Below are 19,852 nucleotides of genomic sequence, written 5' to 3' on the forward strand. Positions count from 1 at the left end.
GGACGCAATGATGGTGCTAGATGAAAAGTTAAGGGATGACCAAAAGTTATTACAGTTCAACCTGAGGAGCAAATTAATTTCTGTACCAAATGTCAGTGAAACTGCTGGTTATGCTAGAGGAAGTCAGGGAATCACCAAAGCCATTAGGACACATCAATATCTGAACAAAAGTTTGTGCCAATCTATCAAGTAAATGTTGAAACCGGATAAGATAAACTTTTATCTGCTAGTGGTGCTAGATGAAAAATCGAGAGATCACCAAAATCTACATGAATGCCTGTACAAGATTTCTTGACAAAATAGTTGTTGAGATATTTGGACCAGAGTGGTGGACTGAACAACGATGGACCAAAAGTCCGACATTGCCGTCCCTAGAGCCACACTACACTAGCTTGATGTACTGGATATGCAAGATGAAAACAGTGGAGAAACACTGAGAAGCATAGGAATGCAAGCAAACACCATTGATAAGATTCTGTATCCTCTGGAGAAACTTCAGCCTTCTGCCATCAGATCACACAACTCTGAGACGTCGCTCATACATATTACAGCAACACTGCTCCCTTTCATCTCCTCTGTGGTGCCACCGCATCGGTGTTATCTTCACATATCCCCATATCACACCAGACAACAATGTGCTGAGTCACATGCTGCTGTGTCAGATGCCAGACTGTGGGGTTGGGTACAGGACTAGGATGGCATGGTTGGAACAACACAGACATACAGATACTAGGCTACCGTTAATCTACCATCTCTGTGGGCGTCAGGGTATATGCAGCGATAGATTGGCAGACTTTAGGCAGCTGGTTTTTCCAAGTTGTTTGCTTGTGTGAACGCTTAGTTATAAAATCGCATAGTTGTGGAACAGGCAGGGTGAAGAAACCTAAACAAACAGATAAGCCTGCGTTGAACTGATCTACTGCAGATTTATAACATACAAAGAAATACGTATCCAACATGTCCTGCCCTGTAAACAAAAATGACAAGAGCCTTCCGACAACCAATTTAAGGCTGGAAATGGCATGACACTGTGGCTAAGAGGAAATAATGCAATTAAGCCTTCTACATTTAATTCCTTTCAGGTCTGAAATAGAAATGAGCCCAGTTGCCCAACAGAGGTTTAAAAGCAGACTTCTTGTCCTAACTATTTGACTGTAAGTCGGCCAAGCCTTTTCCCTGGTTAGTTAGTGGGAAATAACTCAGGGTGCTGAGAGCTAGAGCGCAGCAGCATTGTTCCAGCTGGCAGAAAAAGGGGGAAATGAAGATGGAGTGGTTTGATTTCATTTGTTAGCAGGTGCATCCATTTTGTGTTCTTCCCCACACCCACCTCGCCTCTCTCAGTCAAAGCGCTTATCAGAAATTGGACACCCCAGTGACAAATTGAGCCTGCGATTAAAGGGAGAAAGGGGAAAGCTTTGTTAAGTGCTGCTGATTGGGATCCCAGGCTGCCCTCACACATCAGGTGTGTGTGTGTGTGTGTGTGTGTGTGTTTGGTACAGAGCCAATAGCAGAGCTGACACCTCCACCTCCTCTTCTCTCATTTTCCCCTCTCTCCAGGTGTTCCCACGGCTTACATTTCTGCTCAGAGTACTCAGCAAACAAAACCAAATCAATGCAGCTGCTTCCCCATCTCTCTCTCACACACATTCATAGATATATATACACAGTACATACATAGGAAATTCCATAGGCAAACCATATACACCAGTGATTTTTTTCCCCTGCAGGAATAATGACCTCATCTGGTATTTCCAGTGTCATCTTATTGACATCTATGCTGTGTTTAACAGAGAAAAAAGTTAAGCATGTGTGTCTTTGTCACACCCAGACCCATATTATTGACCCAGCACTAACCAGCCCTGGCCTGTTTGCCAGCGCAGCTAGGCTGATTTAAGAGGGGGGGGTCAGAGCAGCTCTGCTAGGCAGAACTGTGCGAGCGCTGACTCTCACAAATCATCCTAAAAGGGCTTAACGCACAAAAACAGCTTCCAGTGTTACACAGGCCTGCTGTGAGAGATTTATCCACTTTGCCATTATACTAACTGGCCTCTCTCCCATATGAGCTGCTGCATATATACCAATTCACACACACAAAGAAAAAACCCTAATTAGACGTTTTGCCTGGTCCAACTCTGCAGGAGGACTCACTCAAAAAATTCAACCTTTTATTATTCTGCATTAAAAACATAATCTTGTTTACCATTAGTCTTCTTATTTATTGCTGACACGCTGCTTACATGCTGTTGGTTTAAACACCTTCATGTCTTAACTCTGACTTGTGACATATAATTAAAGTGTGAGCGGTGTCTACATCTGTAAAATGACCATCAATTTTAAAATGTCCATATTATGAAAAAATAATCACTTTTTCTGGGATTTGGGGTGTTATTCTGTCTCTGGTGCGTCCACACGCATACAAACTTGGAGGAAAAAACAAACATCCATGCTGTTTTGAGTGAGATACTGGTTTCTGAATGTATCCTGCCTTCAGTCTCCGGGTGAGCTGTTCAAAATCAGCAGGGCCGTCTACGTCATCGCCTGAAACATTTTCATCACGTTTCTCCAACTTCGATCAGTACAAGGCAGGATTAGCCGGGAGACTTCTTCTAAACGAGGGCGCACTTCCAACTTTGCGTGGAATACTTGCAGAACAGGGACACGTAAGTAGTTCTATAGTGTTGTAGCAGTGTTTTGCCATTGAGAACGAGGTGGCTAACCGCTAGCAGCGCTAGCTTCCAGCTAGTAGTCCTTACCTAGCTACTGCGCATTTGCGACCCCCAACAAAAGATGGGATAGAAGCGTGATGCCTCACTCTGTAGCTAAAACAGAGAGCTCAACACACAGGGTGAAAAGAGGAGCTGCAGCAATGTGCAGTGCAACAAATATATGGTGTTTTTTGAAAATTACTATTACTATTCTGGTACAACCTCAAAATACAATTATGAACCTGAAAATGAGCATAATATGGGCGCTTTAAGAATTTAGATACTGTAATAACTATGGGATACTTAATCATTCATGAACACTGATGATTTTAAGTAAACCAGCTTCATCTTTAACTGTTATTTTATGTACAGTTGAATGTGTTTTTGTTAGTTAATGACACTTCTGTGGCATTAGTTTTCTAATTTTATGCATAACTGTTTAATGCAGGCCAAAGGAAAAGATTAAGAGAATTAAGAGAAGAGTGGATTACTGAGATGCAGGTCTGGTGGGTGTTTGCTCTTAACTGGTGCGATCCACTGAAATGGTGGAAATACATATACTTAAATATATATAAATTTCCATTCCACTCCATTATACAGAGAATACCAGCTGCATTGTTTTTTTACTCAGGGCAGCAGTTTTCAGATTACATTATGTGCTTACATAATTGCAAAAGGGTTCTCGACTGTTGTAGACACAAGTGGCTGATCTTTAATGCAATATCTACATTGCCCATTATCAGCAACCATTCATCCAATGTTCCAAAGGCACATTCTGTTTACTAATCTGATATCATTTTAAAAGGCTAACTGAGAAAACATTGGAGAACCCTTTTGCAATTATGTAAGCACATAATGTAATCTGAAAACTGCTGCCCGGTTTAAAAAAACAATGCAACTGATCTCAGAAGGTATTCTGTCTATAATGGAGTGGAATGGACATTTCTAAGTGACCCCAAACTTTTGACCGGTTGTGTGTGTGTGTGTGTGTGTATGTACACACATACATACACACACACGCACACACAAATCAGAAACAAATACCTACTTGCCGATTCCAAACCCTGCTGTGTACATGTTCGATAAAAGCTGATCGTTCTCTCCTGTGTCTACGCAAGGTTGGTAAGGTCAGCCGCCTCCATGGCAGCTCTGACATTCAGTCTGGCCTCCAGCGAGACCAAACAAGTCCCCCTCGCACCTACAGACCAGCTGAGGAATAAAAGACATATTTTTCAACCAGACAGGGTTGTGTAAGATGCGCTCCTTTTTCCCTTGGCGAAACACAAAGACATTTGTGGTCTCTCCTTCATCTTCTGTGTATATGTGAGAGCCTCTCTGCCTCATAGTTCTTTCCCCAGCAGACACTGGCTCAGGACACTGGGCAGCCAGCTGGTGACTCTGTGGAGAGCCAGGCAAACACAGGCCCGGCATGGCAAACATCGCACCTCTGTGCCTGCATGGGAACATCTGGCCCTCCCAGGCTCACAGGGCCCTGCGTCTGTCTGCCTGTCTGACTGTGAGCCTACACATACTGTTGGTGTGTACTGGTGTTGTCATGGCACAAAGATTTTTACTCCTATGTACTGGTTTAATACACAAAAACAACTACAATACCAAAGCAAACAAGCCAAATGGCACACAACAACCTCATCACTATTCATGATTATGCAATTACTGATTTAGCAGCTCTTTAGCACTGAAATGTTGGGATGGCAAAACTATTTAGCTTGTAGATTAACTCACTTCCATATGTTGCCCCTGACCCCAGTTTTGTCAGCCAGTTTAGGCGGATTGAGATTAAATTCAGAATTCCACAATGGCTGGATATTCAACCTCAATATGTTTAGATACAGACCAAAATGTGTTCATTTTGCAAATGAGTATCGAAAACTGTCAAATACCGAAAGCTAGCATCAAATGCCTGGTCAGATTTGTTATCTTGGTTACTTATTCTTTGATCAAATAGTTCATGGTTTATATCAAAGAAAGATTAGCTTAAAATATTCAATCTCTTCTTCTGGCCTGTACCAGTGAGACAGAGTCATATGAGTAATAGTTAGCCCAGATGATAAAACTCCTTTTCCTATCGCTCACTCTCTCTTGCTTTCTTGCATCATGCCCGCTCATACAGATCTCCTGCGGCCGTCCAATGATTTAAGACTGATGAGGCATGCTCAAAGGTCTACGCCATTGAGCACAGCATTAATGCACCCAGCAGCAAATTTTTTGCCATCGACCCTCGTTCCCTGCAATAAGGACAGAGCCATCAATCAGGCCGAGATAGCAGACACCCGACACGGGCTGATGAAGTAGGGGACTTTGGAGCTAATGACAAATGGATCCCTCAGATATGGCCACAGTCTTCTATGACAGTCCGCCGAGAACACTTGACCTTTAGCAAAAATCCTGAGCCACTTTTTGCCAACACTGTGCAATGCAAAAACGGAGAATATGCAAACTGCTGTTGCTTTTAATAAAGTGTGGTTATTGTGTTAGAACTCCTGGGTCCTGTCACTCTCAGAGCTGCTGCTGAACAGCCCAGACCTCCTCTGTTCTCACACCAAAGCTCTGGGAGTGACCTTCAGGAGGCTTGCTAGTTCTGCTAATTGGGGTCTCAACAGAGCACAGCAATCCTCCCCCCCCCACACACATACACATACACTCCACTGGAGGAGGGACTAGGGGAAAAAAAAAAAGGGGGGGGGGTTGTGTTATTTGCTTGGTGGGAAACCGACACAAAGAAATGGAACCTGGGCTTCAAAACTGAACTTTGAAATACAGACTCAAACTTGGGCTGCAATGAAGGGAAACCAGTAAGATAACCTAAGAGTCCTTTGTAACGTGGATGCTGAATATATATAGGGCTGGTCGACACAATAATAATGTAACATTGACCAAAAGGTATTCCTCCGATATCAAAATCTATCACAAGTTCTCCATAATTCTACACATAAGATTTCACAATGTTGAGAAAATACCATTATATGATTAACGTTAGAAAATAAATACTCAATATTGATATATTGAACGTACCTCACCGCAGTCACAACAGCCGGCCAACACTCCAAAATTCAGTAATACCAAATAAGCCAGAGAAAAGCAGCTATTTCTCACAGTTAAGAAGCTGCAACCAGTTTATTTTGAACAAAATAATCAGTTATTAAAATAGCAGCTGGTTATTTTTCTGTTGATCAACAAGCTAACCTCACCGCAGTTACAACAGCCGAGCAGAGGTTTTCCGAATGTGACGTTAAGATTCAAAGATAGCATCGCCAGAAGCAACAAAGTGCTGTGGATTAAAACAGTGGTAGAACAAAGTAGCAAATCAAATAAATGTAAACGTCATAGTAGCTATTACTGTATAATACTAGTGCTGGGTGGTATACCGATTCACACCGAATACCGGTGTATATTTTCGTTACGATAAGAATTTTTTATATACCGCCATACCGGTGTATTTGATTACACAACGTTCGGAACGCTACGCAGCGCCGCGTGACACTGTTTCAGACGGGACCCTTTTCAATGTTGCGCTTCTAAACACGCATGGTGCGACTGCGAGGCGTGGTGAGGGTAAACAGTAGTGCTCTGGTGTTACGTTATGGTGAAGATGGATAGGATAGACATTGAAAGTTCCGAAATCGAAGCTGCAGAACCAGTAGAACATGATGACACAGAATAACTTGAGCCAAAAAGAGGAGCCGTGTCTGTTGTTTGGAGTTTTTTTGTTTAAAAAAAAAAAATAAAATAAAATAAAATAAAATCTGACGTCGACCAAACAACCATTTTATGCAAGTGTTGTCGGGCTAAAGTTGTCACCGGAGGCGGCAACACAAGCAATTTGCAATTTATCTTAGCCGCAAGCACGTCTTGGAATATCAAGAACGTATGAAGTTAAGGTCAGCGCCCTCCACATCAGCAGGTAACACAGGGAAAGCAAAAGAAAAGTCGAGCCAAATGTCACTTCAAGACGCGTTTGCTAGAGGAACTCCCTACAACAGAAAGAGCAAACGGTGGATCGAGATTACAAACTCTATCACTATCCACCTAACCAAAGACATGGCCCCGCTTAATACAGTCGAAAAAGAAGGCTTCACTCGGCCATGCTAACGTTAAGACCTGTCACCTCAAGCATGCAGCGGAGCAACCTAATGAACGCAATAACAATCCACCTACGGTCCCACTACAGACAGTCGAGAAAGACGGGTTCAGAGCAATGATTAAAACACTGGATTTAAGATGTCTTGCCTCGCCGAAATACTTCCGCCAAACCACTAACGTTATTCAAACACCGAAGCAAGCCGACAGCGGAGCTACGCCCACTTTTCTACAACAACCTGAACAACGTTAACCTGTGGTCAAGGTAGTTCTTAAACAGCAATCTTACACCTACTTTGTTTTGTAAAGGAAGCATGTTAAAGTTGTAATGTGTATTTATTTAATTTAAGTTTATTTTACTACTTTGTATTTTGCATAATAAAAAAAATTGTTTAGATTCTTCAACTGTTTCATGCATTCTCCTTCATATAACATTATTGTATAATGTTGTGGAGCCAAGCAAACCCTTTAGTAATCAAAACTTTGAATAAACATGATGACATTGAAACGTTGTTTTTTTTATATTCTGACAGTACTGAATACTGACAGTAAAATAAGCCACTATAAACCAGTCTATCCTATCCAAAAGAAAGAAAATACCATGATATACCGTGAAACCGCCAGAATCTTAAAAAAATACCGTGATACAATTTTTTTGTCATACCGCCCAGCACTATACAATACCAAGTAATATTAGTGAGTGAACAACAATTGCAAATAAAACATCAAACTTGGGGAAGAAATATAATGGTATTTGAAAAAGTAAAGGGCACCACAAAGAGGATCATGGGTTTCTAAAAGGGAACGTGGGTCGGGCAGGTCAGCGCTCTGCTCTCAGGAACATGGAGGAGACAATGACACAGGTAATTTAGAGCAGGCTCAGCCAGGCTGCACCTGTGCACTTGGAGCTTGCCAACACATCATCATAACAGGGCCATTTCCTATCAGTGTGGCCAGCACTCGAATAAAAAGGGGAAGAAAATGTACAGGAAGTCATCCTGCAAAAAAAGCCTTTATTGTTGAGGAGCTTGGTTTTTAAGAATGCGTTAAAGGGCAAAATACACACTTTTCTGAAGGAATTTAAGGACATAAAGTGAACATGGTACCCATTTTAAAGTAGGTGTGTGATAGATCCCGTGAATGAGACTTTGAGCAAGGGTGGCCATGAATAGAAAGGTCTGCATTTAATTTGCTAATCCATCATTCCAATTGTACTCTGCAACAAAAGGGAGAGAAGAGTGGTGGGGCATTCAGAGGCAATGGAGCATGCTGAGGGGTGCGTGTGTGGTTCTCCATGGAGCCAGAGAGGCCGTGGCCCTTGGCCCTAAAAGCCCGGCCAGCGCTGGGGAGAATGGGCTCTGATGAGCTCAACGCAGGCAAGACTAATCCCTTCATGTCCAAAGAATTGTTTAACTATGTTTGACTGATTAACCCAAACCTCTCGATTGCGCTTACAATCTATTTGCTCAATCAAGTCTCCTGCACTCATCATGCTGCAGAGTGTGGGTGGTGATGGCGAGGGAGAGAAAGAAAAAGAATGAAACAGAATGAGACAGAATGAGAGAGAGAGACAGAGAGAGAAAAAGTGGGCTGCAAAACAATCCATTTGGAGGGAGCACACGGAAGTCAACAGCTTTTTGGTTCTACTTGAAATTCCTCCAAATGCACACAGCACATGACTTCCTGCAAACCAGCTGTTGCTAACATTCAAAGGTCAGAGAACTCTTGCCTTGAGAGATTTCACGTAGAAAGTCAACCGAGGTGTGTTAGCATACTGCACTGGCGTGCTGGTTTTTTCACCAGCTTCATGGGAAAAGGAAATTTAAAAGGCACTCTCCCCTGCGTGGAAAAAGAGGTTGCCAGGAAGATTAACCCAGCTTCCTTTTATAGCCTCTGACAAGAGGTTAAATCACACATTACACTGCCTGAAATGTCTCCTAGTAATTAGATCAAGAATATTACTCTCTCTTCTTCCCCTTGCAGACTGCAGCTGATCAAAGCCTAATGATGGTGTCAGTGCCATTGGCAGTGCTGGCTGGGTAAATCTCCCCATCGGGATGGCAATCTGTCAGGGCCGCAAGCCTCGCTAAACAGAACAGGACAAGAGTACAATGGTGCTCGACACAAAGTAGACCAAATGAACCGCGTCTTTCACCAACAAACTATCCATCGGCAGTGCACCATCCAAATTCACCGTAATGATGAAATATATCTTTGTTTTGGGTCTAGGACTGCAAACTTTATATGTACACACTCAGCTGAGATGTATACAGTGAGAGAGCTGTTGGTGACATCTTTGATTTTTATCCTAATAACTGTGAAACCCACCACCAGCGTATCTGCTGTCTTTCCATGCCAGAGTAGATCTAAGCAGCACCTGGTCCCTTGATGGGGTGAGGGGGTTACTGGCAGTGCAACGAGACCCTGGGACGTCAGATACCGAGCAAGACGAATGCTTCTCTGCCACACAGCAACATGACCTGCCTCAGGACTCTTTACACACGAGCACTTTCAAGTATGCCTTTCAAATTGTGGCCCACCCTTCTTCCTCTGCCCCCACCCCGTCTCCATCTCTATCTCAATCACATTCTGCGGATGTTACAGTACTTCAGGGGATATTTTCTGACTAATGCAAAATGGTTGTGCAGTAGCATGATAAAAGTTGGCATTTTCCTTTTCTAATTCAGTGCTTCCTTTGTAAACAATCTCGCATTTTCATGTGTGCGTACTTCCACACGCACGCAGGTTGCAAACACATCACACATAATGGTGAATTTCCATTATTTGCGGTCGCAAACAAAAGGGGGAAATGGCAGGAGATATGCCAATCATTTATCGTTGAAAGATGTCTGACAAAAGAGGCCCGTAAAAACTTGACAGCTTTTCTTTTTCACGTCAGTCCCCAGCACAACCAGCTCCTGAAAAAGGGGCCCCAGACAACAGACTCCTGCAAGAGGTCTGACCCCAATCTTAACCCCATACAGGTGGCACAGTGTGAACACAGGAAGCAGGAGTGCTATTCACAAGAGGCAGGGACAAAATGTTGTTCTCACCCAAAGACCTGAGAGATCATTTAGACAGGCACAAAGACAGCTCGATGCCAGTAAAGCGTATTTTAACACGCTGAAAAGCAAATCCCCTTGAACACATTAATGGTAAAGACTCGTTCTCAGTGTAGACTAAAAGCATCTGTTTAAGGGGGTTTTGAGAGTCACGATGTTAGATAAAACTCTACAACTGTGTAGGAACATTGTATAATGCTGTGAAGGCTGTTAATCTTTGTGTGTTGGCAGAAATGTTAAACCTATTAATGTGGGGGGGGGGGGAGAAGACATGCTCCAACTGTGTGACTAACAATCTTCATAATAAAAACCCTGTTATGATCATCTCAATGCATACAAACAGTATTGTCAAGTGTGGGCTTCTAGTTCAGTAGAATAATGCGACTCCTGTCCTATTGCTGCTCAACTGAGTCCAACTACAGAGTTGAACTATGAACTGTGATTACAGCCAGCATAACCCCCCCGCAGAGCGACAATTGCATCTCTGCACATTCCAGAAAAAGCAGCCAGCTGAAGACAGCAAATACACCAGAGGGGAGACATAAACAACGTAAGCTAGTTTGAGAGCTGCACCGATGTTTACTGTCTCACTAAGTGCATTTCATCCCCACTGCTTTCACAGCAGCGGCGGTATTTCAGCATGCAGTACAGAGGGGTTGCTGATGCCACAGGTCTGTGTACAGAGTGCTCAGTCACAGGCAGGAGAGACTGTTTGGACAATGTAGGTGTCAGACACACTGCCTGTCTGGAATAACGATTCAGTTCAGCCGCTACAAAACACCCTTTATAGTGGAGGTAAAATAAAAAACTAACTTGACTGTTTTCCGAGTGTAACTGTTGAAAACCTAATAGGAATTTCTGCCTTGTTTGACTTGGTACGTTGCAATCAGTGAGAAAGGTCTGCATTCGCTTCAAACAGGCACCGAATGACATGCCAGAGATTAGCCACTGAAGGTCACAGTCTTCGCCTATCCTTTCAGACGCTTTTCACAACACAACCCTGGGCCCTTTTGAACAACAGGAAGAATGTCATCTGGTTACTTTTCAAGGCATTGAGATACCATTCAATGTGGCCAACAATGGTAGCAAACAGGACCAGAGGGTTAAGAGGTTATAAAGGGCCCCATTCTAAGCGCCGCTCGATCTCCAGTACGCTGCACGCACACAGAAAAAACACACCCACACACTGAGGCCTGCAGAAGTGGTGCGAGTTGATAAACTGAGGAGGGTCATGGCAAAGTGCCGTGCATTGACCGCTCGCCTCAGTCTCAGTCCCTCCCCAGCAAAGCTCTTAACAAAGCAAGCCTCCGAGCGTCGACTGCTTTGTCAGGGCTTCACAAACACTCACTGCTTGGTCATTTTGGAGAATATAACTGTATGATACCCTAAACTCCATCTTTCAGGTTATTGTGTCTTGCCAAAGGTTACAAAGAGTAAAAAACTGTTTTATTACCAATTTCACAAAGCTACTCTCTTGGCAAGAGAATAAAACACTGGGATTTTGACTTTCAGAATAGTCAGAGAATGTAAGATAACTAGGCTTACAGTTAGGCAAGAACTGTGAAATGTAACATAACTGAAATTCTGGTATTGAAGAGTAACATTTCTCCAAACACACTATAGTGTGTTTGGAGAAATGTTACTCTTCATTTTTGTCAATGACAAGGCATTAACAAAAAATGATCTGCCATTATTCAGATTGTAAAGCCTGTTCCAAACAGACTCTTAGTCTACAGCCTGAGCTGAAATCCTCAACCAATTTAGTCTCTAATGAACTCTCTGAAATATTAAAAATAAAGCCCAATTAGCCGACAGCATTTTACATCTCCCTCTATAATCCTCTGGTAGCTTAGCCTTATCTAATGTCTGCGCCAACTATGGCACTTTGAGCTCACTCTCCCTCTATCCCCTCCACTTGATATCCCCTACAGCTTTACTGGTGCTTTGTTGTGGCGTTCTTTCTGACCCTGCAGACCGGGTCAGACTCGGAGCCTCTCCGGTGGTGGCTAATAATGCCCTGATATGTACAGTTGGCATGGACGTTGGAAAACTGCAGCAATAACCGCAGACATGCTAATGGTGTCTATTAGGATTACTTAAGAGTGATATGGAACTCGCCTGGCAACCCCCTTTTACAGAGGGTTGGTACTGGGGGTGGAGAGTGTCAGTGGAGGGTCAGTGATCCGATTGAGGCGGCCTTATCTTGTGCCATAAACGGATAACAGTATCTGCCCTACTCTTCTGCTGTTCCTGTGTGATGGAGGTGGATAAATAACCCTGTTGTCTCCAGTACCTCTGAAAAGCCTGATCAGACAGATGCTGGCCTAAACCAAGCCAGTTCCTCCTGCTGCTATGACTGCTGTTTTTGCCGTGAATGTCACCGGGAGGCTTAGATTCTTTCCTGATTGCTCTCAAGCTGAAGACACAACAATTTCAGAAAGCCCTTTGGTCTTGGTGTTTGTAACGTCAGGTTGCAGCACTCCCTGGCTTTAAGCCTCGGGTTTGCTGATTACTCAAACTACCCAGCAAGAGCAGGGCTTTTTGCCCTAATTGGACCTGACGGCTGACATGCAAATCCATGCAAAAGAAAAAAAGTCACAAAGAACACAAATATTCAGCAGACAAAGACACAAAGTGTATCTTAAAATCAGGCTTAGTGCCTGTAGTCATTAAGCACAACATAAGACAACCCATGTGAACAAAACTAAATACCATCACAGCTAACCCACAGCCTGAGCCCTGCAGGTCAGTCCCTTGTTCTCAGAGGTATCCAGAAGTTGCCCATGATGTTCTAGTAAACACCTAAACTGGATGCATCATGTGGCCCCAGTTCTTAACTGCCAGCCTGGCCTGCATTTGACCCTCACACTGGGTCTACTGACTTTGACACAAACCAAACATCTGCCTTTTGTCTGAAAACAGACTCTTACAGCTGGGACAACATTGGGTGGCCTCACACAACGTCTCTCCACGTGGTGGGTGGCTGAGTGGGTGAGTATGGGCTGACAGCTGCCCTGGTGACTGGAGGATTGAAAGGTGGAGCCTGCTGGCACATTATTGGTACCTGGGATGTCTCTGCCCTGCTGTCCGGGACAGGGGGTCAGCCTCATTTAGCAAATGGATGATATTCAACAAATGCAGCTCATCTAAAACTAGTGGAGTGAGGAAAATAAAAATCTGCTATGCACATAAAATTCCCAGACAACACCTGCAAGTGATTTAACAAACACAGGCCCCCGCTGGAATATGAAAGGAAGAAATGTATTGCATTGAGAAGAGCGTACCGTTACACATTTCCAATTCAAGTACCGTCTCTAAAACGCTACATCAAATGACTGGCTTTGAATAAACCAAAATGAGCCTCAGCCAAGTAGTTCATTCCAGCACAGAAAAGCATTGCATCAAAAAATGTGCTGGTTAGTCAAGCCATTTCACAGTCAACAATCACAGAAGCAGGATTGTTACTAATCAATGTATTTTAATGAGCTCCCTGTGAATCCCAACAACAGCTGAAACATAAAAAGAATTTGCTCAAGTTCTCTGGTTCACTCTTTGTACCTTGTGATCTGTTATTCATAGTCTTGCTATGAAGTCTCTAAGAAATAAAGCAGAGCTTTGATGTTATCCTCTTATTACTGCTGTCTGAGATGAGCCTAATGTTGGGAATCAGATCATTTGGCTGTCATGTGGAGAACCTTCTGCAACACAGAAACCCCCGGGATTCAGAGTAAGGTGCTCAGAATGATTGATTTTGCTCTGTGAAACCACTCACTAATATCTGCTTTGCCATTTGCTTACAAGAAGAACGTTTGATATAGTGAGGATAGTATCTAGAAAACTGTGTGGGCGCGCATATTACATTCACACTGAACTCTACTCACTAGTCTACTTTAAAACATATCTTAAATACGTAGGTGTGTATGTTCTCTACAATATGTTATTTTTTCTGCAGTAGTTTAACCTCGTCTACAGGCAACGGTAGACTGAGGGGCTATAGCAGCCAAGATGCTACAAAAGTATTTTAGAGGTAATTACTGCTCCTCTGCCCACAATGTAAATCAATATGTCCCAATATATCTGTCAGTAGTTGGCTGGAAAAAAAAAAAAAAAAAAAGCAACTTGCCTTCCTGTCAGGTTGCCCTCAGCAAAGACTCTGGGTTTGCGGTGACAGGTCAAAGAGTCAGCACATGACTCACTGGCAAAGGAGGAGAGACACTTTGAAAAAGCCATGCAGAGATCTAATTAACACATGCATTCAAGTGGTATTTCAATTTGGTGGAACGCTGTAATTTTCTACAATGCTGACCAGCATGACATGAACAAACTAACCAGATGCTCCTGACATTCGGGCTTATCTGCTGCCATTAGAAGTAAGATCTAACACACAAATCAGACGTCAATAAAAGTAAATACATGTTGAAAAGGACACAAAAGTCAAACTTTTATTGCTAATACTACGCTGTAAGGTACTGCAAAATCTATACATTTACTGTTGTCACAATATCTCATAGTACCTTTGAAGCAAACTTTCATTCTAGGTAACTGTCAGATTGCTGTCATTAGAAGAATACTGCATTTTACAGATGGAGGAGAGGCTTAGCAGTCATTTGTTTTTAGGACCTAATTAATCTTCATTGTGCTGGGACAGATAGCAACCCAATGCAAAAAGGGTTCATTCTACACGATAATTGCAGGGAGTCTAGGGGCCTGAGTTTCCCAGACAACAAGGTCTGAAATTTAATTATCTGCTCTTTGGAAAATGTAGGGGTAGAAAGCTACATTGCCAAACTGCACTTTTGGGCAAGTAATGTCAGGCTCTTGTTTGAGTAAGCACAGGATATCACTGAGCACATCCTCCCTGCTGCCATTAACAAGACAGTGTCACCTTTGTTAATGTAAAGGAAAGATAATGGCTTTTTTTTTTTTTTTTAACATAACGACAGATTTATTCAACTTGAAAAGTCGTCATGCAAATGTAAACTAAACAGTTTTCATGTCTCGACGTTACTCAGTTTTATCATCTTACCATGTGCAGAGTAAACCCGATCACTTCCATAGTCCAGTCAGTCACAGGAGTGTTGCTTTACTGCGGTTTTTTAATCATATCCGTCAAGCTCCATGACATTATAGACCGACTACAACAATAAAGCCAGACTCAGAGCAGCCAAAGACAACACGGACAGGCTGTGGCAACATTAACATTCCGCCGTGTAAAGATCAGGCTTGGAGGGGGTGAAACATCGATAGGATCCCATTAGTTAAGTGTGCCCTTAGGTTACCTGAAATTTGATCAGAGACAGACCTTTTCCTTCCAGACACGAAGCATTAGACGCTATGGCAAAAAGCTGCTCTCCTCCTCTGAAACTACTCCTCCTCCTCCTCCACCTCCTCCTCAGTGGTCGAGGTTGTGCGGCAGGATCAGGATGAGCCCGGTGACGTCAACCTTTTGTTATCACCTTTAACACTTGCCTTTGCAGGTGGAAACACTTTCCTCTGTCTTTAAATTGAGAGGTGCTATTTACAGACACGCTGCGAGCGAGGAGCGTACACAACATTTGTATCACAAGTGAACACGACTGACACTCTACATATGGATATAGATATGCGTGTCTTAATGAGTATATCGGATACTAGCAGTGGGAGACAACTTAGCGACATATATACCATACTTTGAATAGCATAAGATAACTTCATCCGCAGCTGGCTTCTTCCAGGAAAGGAACTTATCATTTCTCTTGAGGGGTGACACACAACTATCTGCATCATGCTCATGGAAATCATAATCATGAAGATGTAATCATGATGATGATTTGGCAAGCAAAGGGAGCTCTCCTTAATCCTCACTGGTTGTTGTCATAATGTAAAAAAAAACAACCAGCTTAACAGCTCTACTACACAAGCACAGTTTAATTCAGGTAACACCAGTTTTGAACAAGAATGTACGGCTCCTTTAGTGCCTGAATAAACATGTTTGCCTCATAAAAGACAGTTAAGCCGCGAGGGTTTACAGTAGATATACAGACAATACAGGGGACCAGCACAGTAGCTATAAACCTGCATGTTGCTAGTCAGTGTGCCAGCTGACTGCCTAGGCTCCTGGCTAGCTAACCTAGCCAGCCAGTCTGAAACATACACAGTCCCATTGTTGCCTTCGTAAGCTTTCCTAATATGTATGCCACAATTTGAGAGGATGTCACACAGTGTCGGGCAGCAGCCGTGTTATCAAAATACAACTACTTACTCTCCGTTTACCTCTGCGAAAGGCATCGTTTAGTACGTCGCCATGGTTTAAAACAGACAGATTTTCTCCCGTTGCCCTGCGCTGCCGAATCACTGCTGGCTGGCTGCTGCTGTCTGCGGCAGCAACTTCTGGCGCATGCGCAGTAATTGGGACCGTTTCAGACTGCGATGTGCGCTGCGCAGGACAGCCGACTGGTTTAAAGGTACAGTCAGTGTGAAATTTAATTGGATGTCTAAATATTTGTAGGATGAATGCCAAGTGGAAGTTGAAATTAGTAAAATAACATATTAAATCATTGTGCCAGCTATATAATATCAAAATACATGCCAAACTCTAGCAACATAATAGTAACAATAATGATAATTGAATGGGGTGCATATGGTGCTAAATCAGCTTTGCAAATAATGTGACCAGTGCTGGAAAGTAACAAAACATATTTAGTCAAATACTGTACCTATGTACAATTTTGAAGCACTTAAATTGAGTATTTCTACTTATGCTACTTCTACGCCACTATATTTCAGAGGGAGATATTGTACTTTTTACTCCACTAGATTGATTTGACAGAGTAGTTATAGTTGGCTCCACCTTGCCTAGTTATGACATCAAAATGCCATTTAGCATATATGTTAATGCACTAATAATAATAATAATAATAATAATAATAATAATAATAATCCCATCATATATACAAATTTAACATTCTGAAAGAGGCCATTATGGATAGTGACTACTGTTAGCTTTTATACTTTCAGTATATTTTGCCAACAATACTTGAATACAAATTGAATACAGGTCTTTTACTTGTAAAGGAATACATTGTGGTATTGTTAGGACCTGAATACCTCTTCCACAACTTTAATGTGAGTACAATTTAAAGTTAAATCACCCAAAACCTGAGATATATTCTACAATTTGTTTTGTTTTTAATAGTTAGTAATTGTCTTCTCATTGCACTTAGACAGACAAATGACAGAAAAGTAAAAATTCTCAAGCTTCTCAAGATCAATGACTGTGTTCCCCTCATGATTCACACACGGGTGCACAGAAGACGAAACTCAATTATCCCAACCTTTGAAGATGAGAGTGTATAGTGAATTCTTGGGTTGTAATAAAGTAATGATGTAGCATTTAGTAGGCAATAATGGGTTGACATGTTTAAGAAGAAAAAAACCTAAACATGTCTTAGTAAGGTAGTTAGCATCACGAGATTCTCTGAGATGATTGATGATTTGAGTTTTGATGATGATGATGATGATGATGATGATGATGATAATGAAGGTCTAACATTTTGCTCTAGAATCTCCTATAGGTGTTCAGCTGAGATGACCAGGTGACTGTGAAGGCCAGAGCCTATTCACATAATTTTCATACTCATCAATCTAGTTTGTATTCAGTGAGCCACTGTGGACCTAAGGAAGCATCTGCATTCATTCTAACTCATTCAAGTTTTTCCTTATTTCTCCAAAAGTAACATTGATAAAGATCACTTGTATGTATATTATTTTGAGCAACATGCCAAATGTTGCTTGCAAACCAGAACATGAAGCCTAAATCACTTGTGTTGTTAGCAGGGATACCAAATAAAATCCATTTACTTCCATTGTTTTGGGGTGATGACCGTGTTTTTTGAAAGCATTTAAAATCGACACCATCTGCATGGCTCTGTACCACTAGAGGTATGTGGGAAAATATGTATTATTGTAATTTGGGTGAACAGACCAAAAACACCCACTGAGAAGCCACCAAATGTGTGTTAAGGATGTCACAAATCTCTAACACATTCAGTCATGTATATTGTTACCAATCATTCTTTCTTGCATCAACATCATCCGTTTACCTTTTTAAAAAAAATCCAGCTTGTTTTACTGGCCTAAGTGTAATACTCATCTGGTACACGGGCACAGGATTTGCCTTGGGGTGTATTGCTCTTGCATTTTGCATCATTGTGCTCTTCACATATTGTATTATGAATCTTGTTGGAAAAAGATAAAAACCCAGGGAGAAGACTCCGCGGTCAATAGTGTCACATGCTTTGTGATTTGATGAAAGGTTCTATTTGTGCAGCCTGATGTGTATAGCTCCCTAATCAAACACTTATATTTCTGTGACAACTAAAATAAATTACTCCATTTCAACCACCCACCTGCCCTCTCCACAGTATTGATACCATTTTATTACCAGAGAGAGACAGATGGACAGCACTGAACATTGTGGCAAGTTATGGAAATGCTGGAGAATGTGTGCTTGCAGCCATATCTTGTCAGGTTAGAACCTGCACAAAAGTAATCAAATAAGATAATGAGAGAGAAAATTACACAAGTTTAACTCCACAAACAGTTCACATATAAAGCATTGTGAAGGATAACTCCACGGCCTGGGTTCCAGATCGGACTGGGTTTATTACAATACTCACTTCACTTCACAAGCTTCACTTCCCCCATCATCAGCAAGTGAAAGAGGGGAGAATTTGGTCTGAAAGCCCAATCACACACAGCGCTCTGAGTCCAGCAGGTGGGGAAGTAGCGGCAGCAGGCTCCATCACGCAATAATACAAAGTTAATGATGCAGAATGGTGTCTTTCTCCATACCAAAGAAGACGTCAATACAGGATGTTTAAGAACGCTGTTCCTAATTACGCTTTTTAAATTCACCGCTGACGTGATTGCTGATTTCAAAGAGAGGCACTATTGATCCACTTCACAGACAAGTCCCATCGATTGCAAATCTAGAATGAATCAAAGTTTGTTTTCCCTTTATCTCCCCCACTGAGCGAGAGATTGTACAATCAGAGCATCAGTGTGACCTATATGAGTAGTTTGGGAGCTAAATCACCTCTTTTTAAAAAAAAAAAAAGCAGCCTGCATGAGCAAGGGGCGTTTGGAGCAGTGGTTGTTGAATCCAGGGACCTTGGAGGACCTTCAGGGCATCACGTAAGACCTAACCGTTTAATCTCACTGCTTTTTTCATTTATCAAGTGTGGAAATTCATCCATCCACTCATTAATCTGTGGGATCCTTTACAAATAGCTTATCCGCGTTGGAGTCCTCAGCATGAAAAAGTTCAGAAGCTGCTGTTTTATAGACAGTCAGCCAGCTGTGCAGCATCACGCCTCTCACTGCAATCAGCGGTGATGGGGTGATGGATGCTCCGACGCACTGACAGATTGTTCTTTCCTAACCCCTGTTAACATGCCCCATGGCTCAAGCTTATTATTCTATGAACTTTGTTATTCCTCATGAGCAGCCAGATCTTCATATTAGTGCACAGGCTGCCAGTTATTGCATGTCAAATCCCAGCTAGTGTTATTAGCAAATCAACAAGAGAGGCTGCCAGAGCACAGGCTGATGTGGCAGAAAGTCTGACATCACCTGCAGAAGAAAATCTGCATATTCAGGGGGATTGGACCTATTCCCTATCAATACAAAGTGTTCTGTTAGAATAACAGAAAACAAGATTGATTAGGAATCAACAGCGCACTGAATTGCAGCATCAAAGGAAGGTTTTCCATCACACCATGCTGAATCTCATTGGCAAGTGCACTTCAAAATGGCAAAGTGGGCTACAGCTTATGATTAACTGGTCTGCAGGCAAAGCCTTTTTGTCTTTTTTTTTTTTAAAGAGAGAGAGCTCTTTCTGAAGGCCAAAGTTAATACAGTCATAGAAAGAACTCTGATACACTCCCACGTGAAATGGCCATGTGAGGAAAGCCCGGAGGGAGAAAAGGCCTTGAATGAATTTGAGAG

General features: G+C 42.3%; 1 protein-coding gene across 7 annotated transcripts in view; it reads right to left on the reverse strand.

Moving 5' to 3' along the window:
• fam222ba (family with sequence similarity 222 member Ba) overlaps positions 1–16,230 on the reverse strand; it is a 30,243-nt gene extending 14,013 nt beyond the window's left edge. For 2 of the 7 annotated variants that reach the window (XM_078265258.1, XM_078265251.1), the window contains exon 1: positions 16,107–16,230. The gene's annotated coding sequence lies outside the window, so the exon portion shown is untranslated. The other 5 variants (XM_078265256.1, XM_078265252.1, XM_078265253.1 and 2 more) reach the window with 4 other exon arrangements.
• Positions 16,231–19,852: the final 3,622 nt, after the last annotated feature.

This window comes from Sander vitreus, chromosome 13, assembly GCF_031162955.1.
Source record: "Sander vitreus isolate 19-12246 chromosome 13, sanVit1, whole genome shotgun sequence".
Classification (NCBI taxonomy): Eukaryota; Metazoa; Chordata; class Actinopteri; order Perciformes; family Percidae; genus Sander; species Sander vitreus.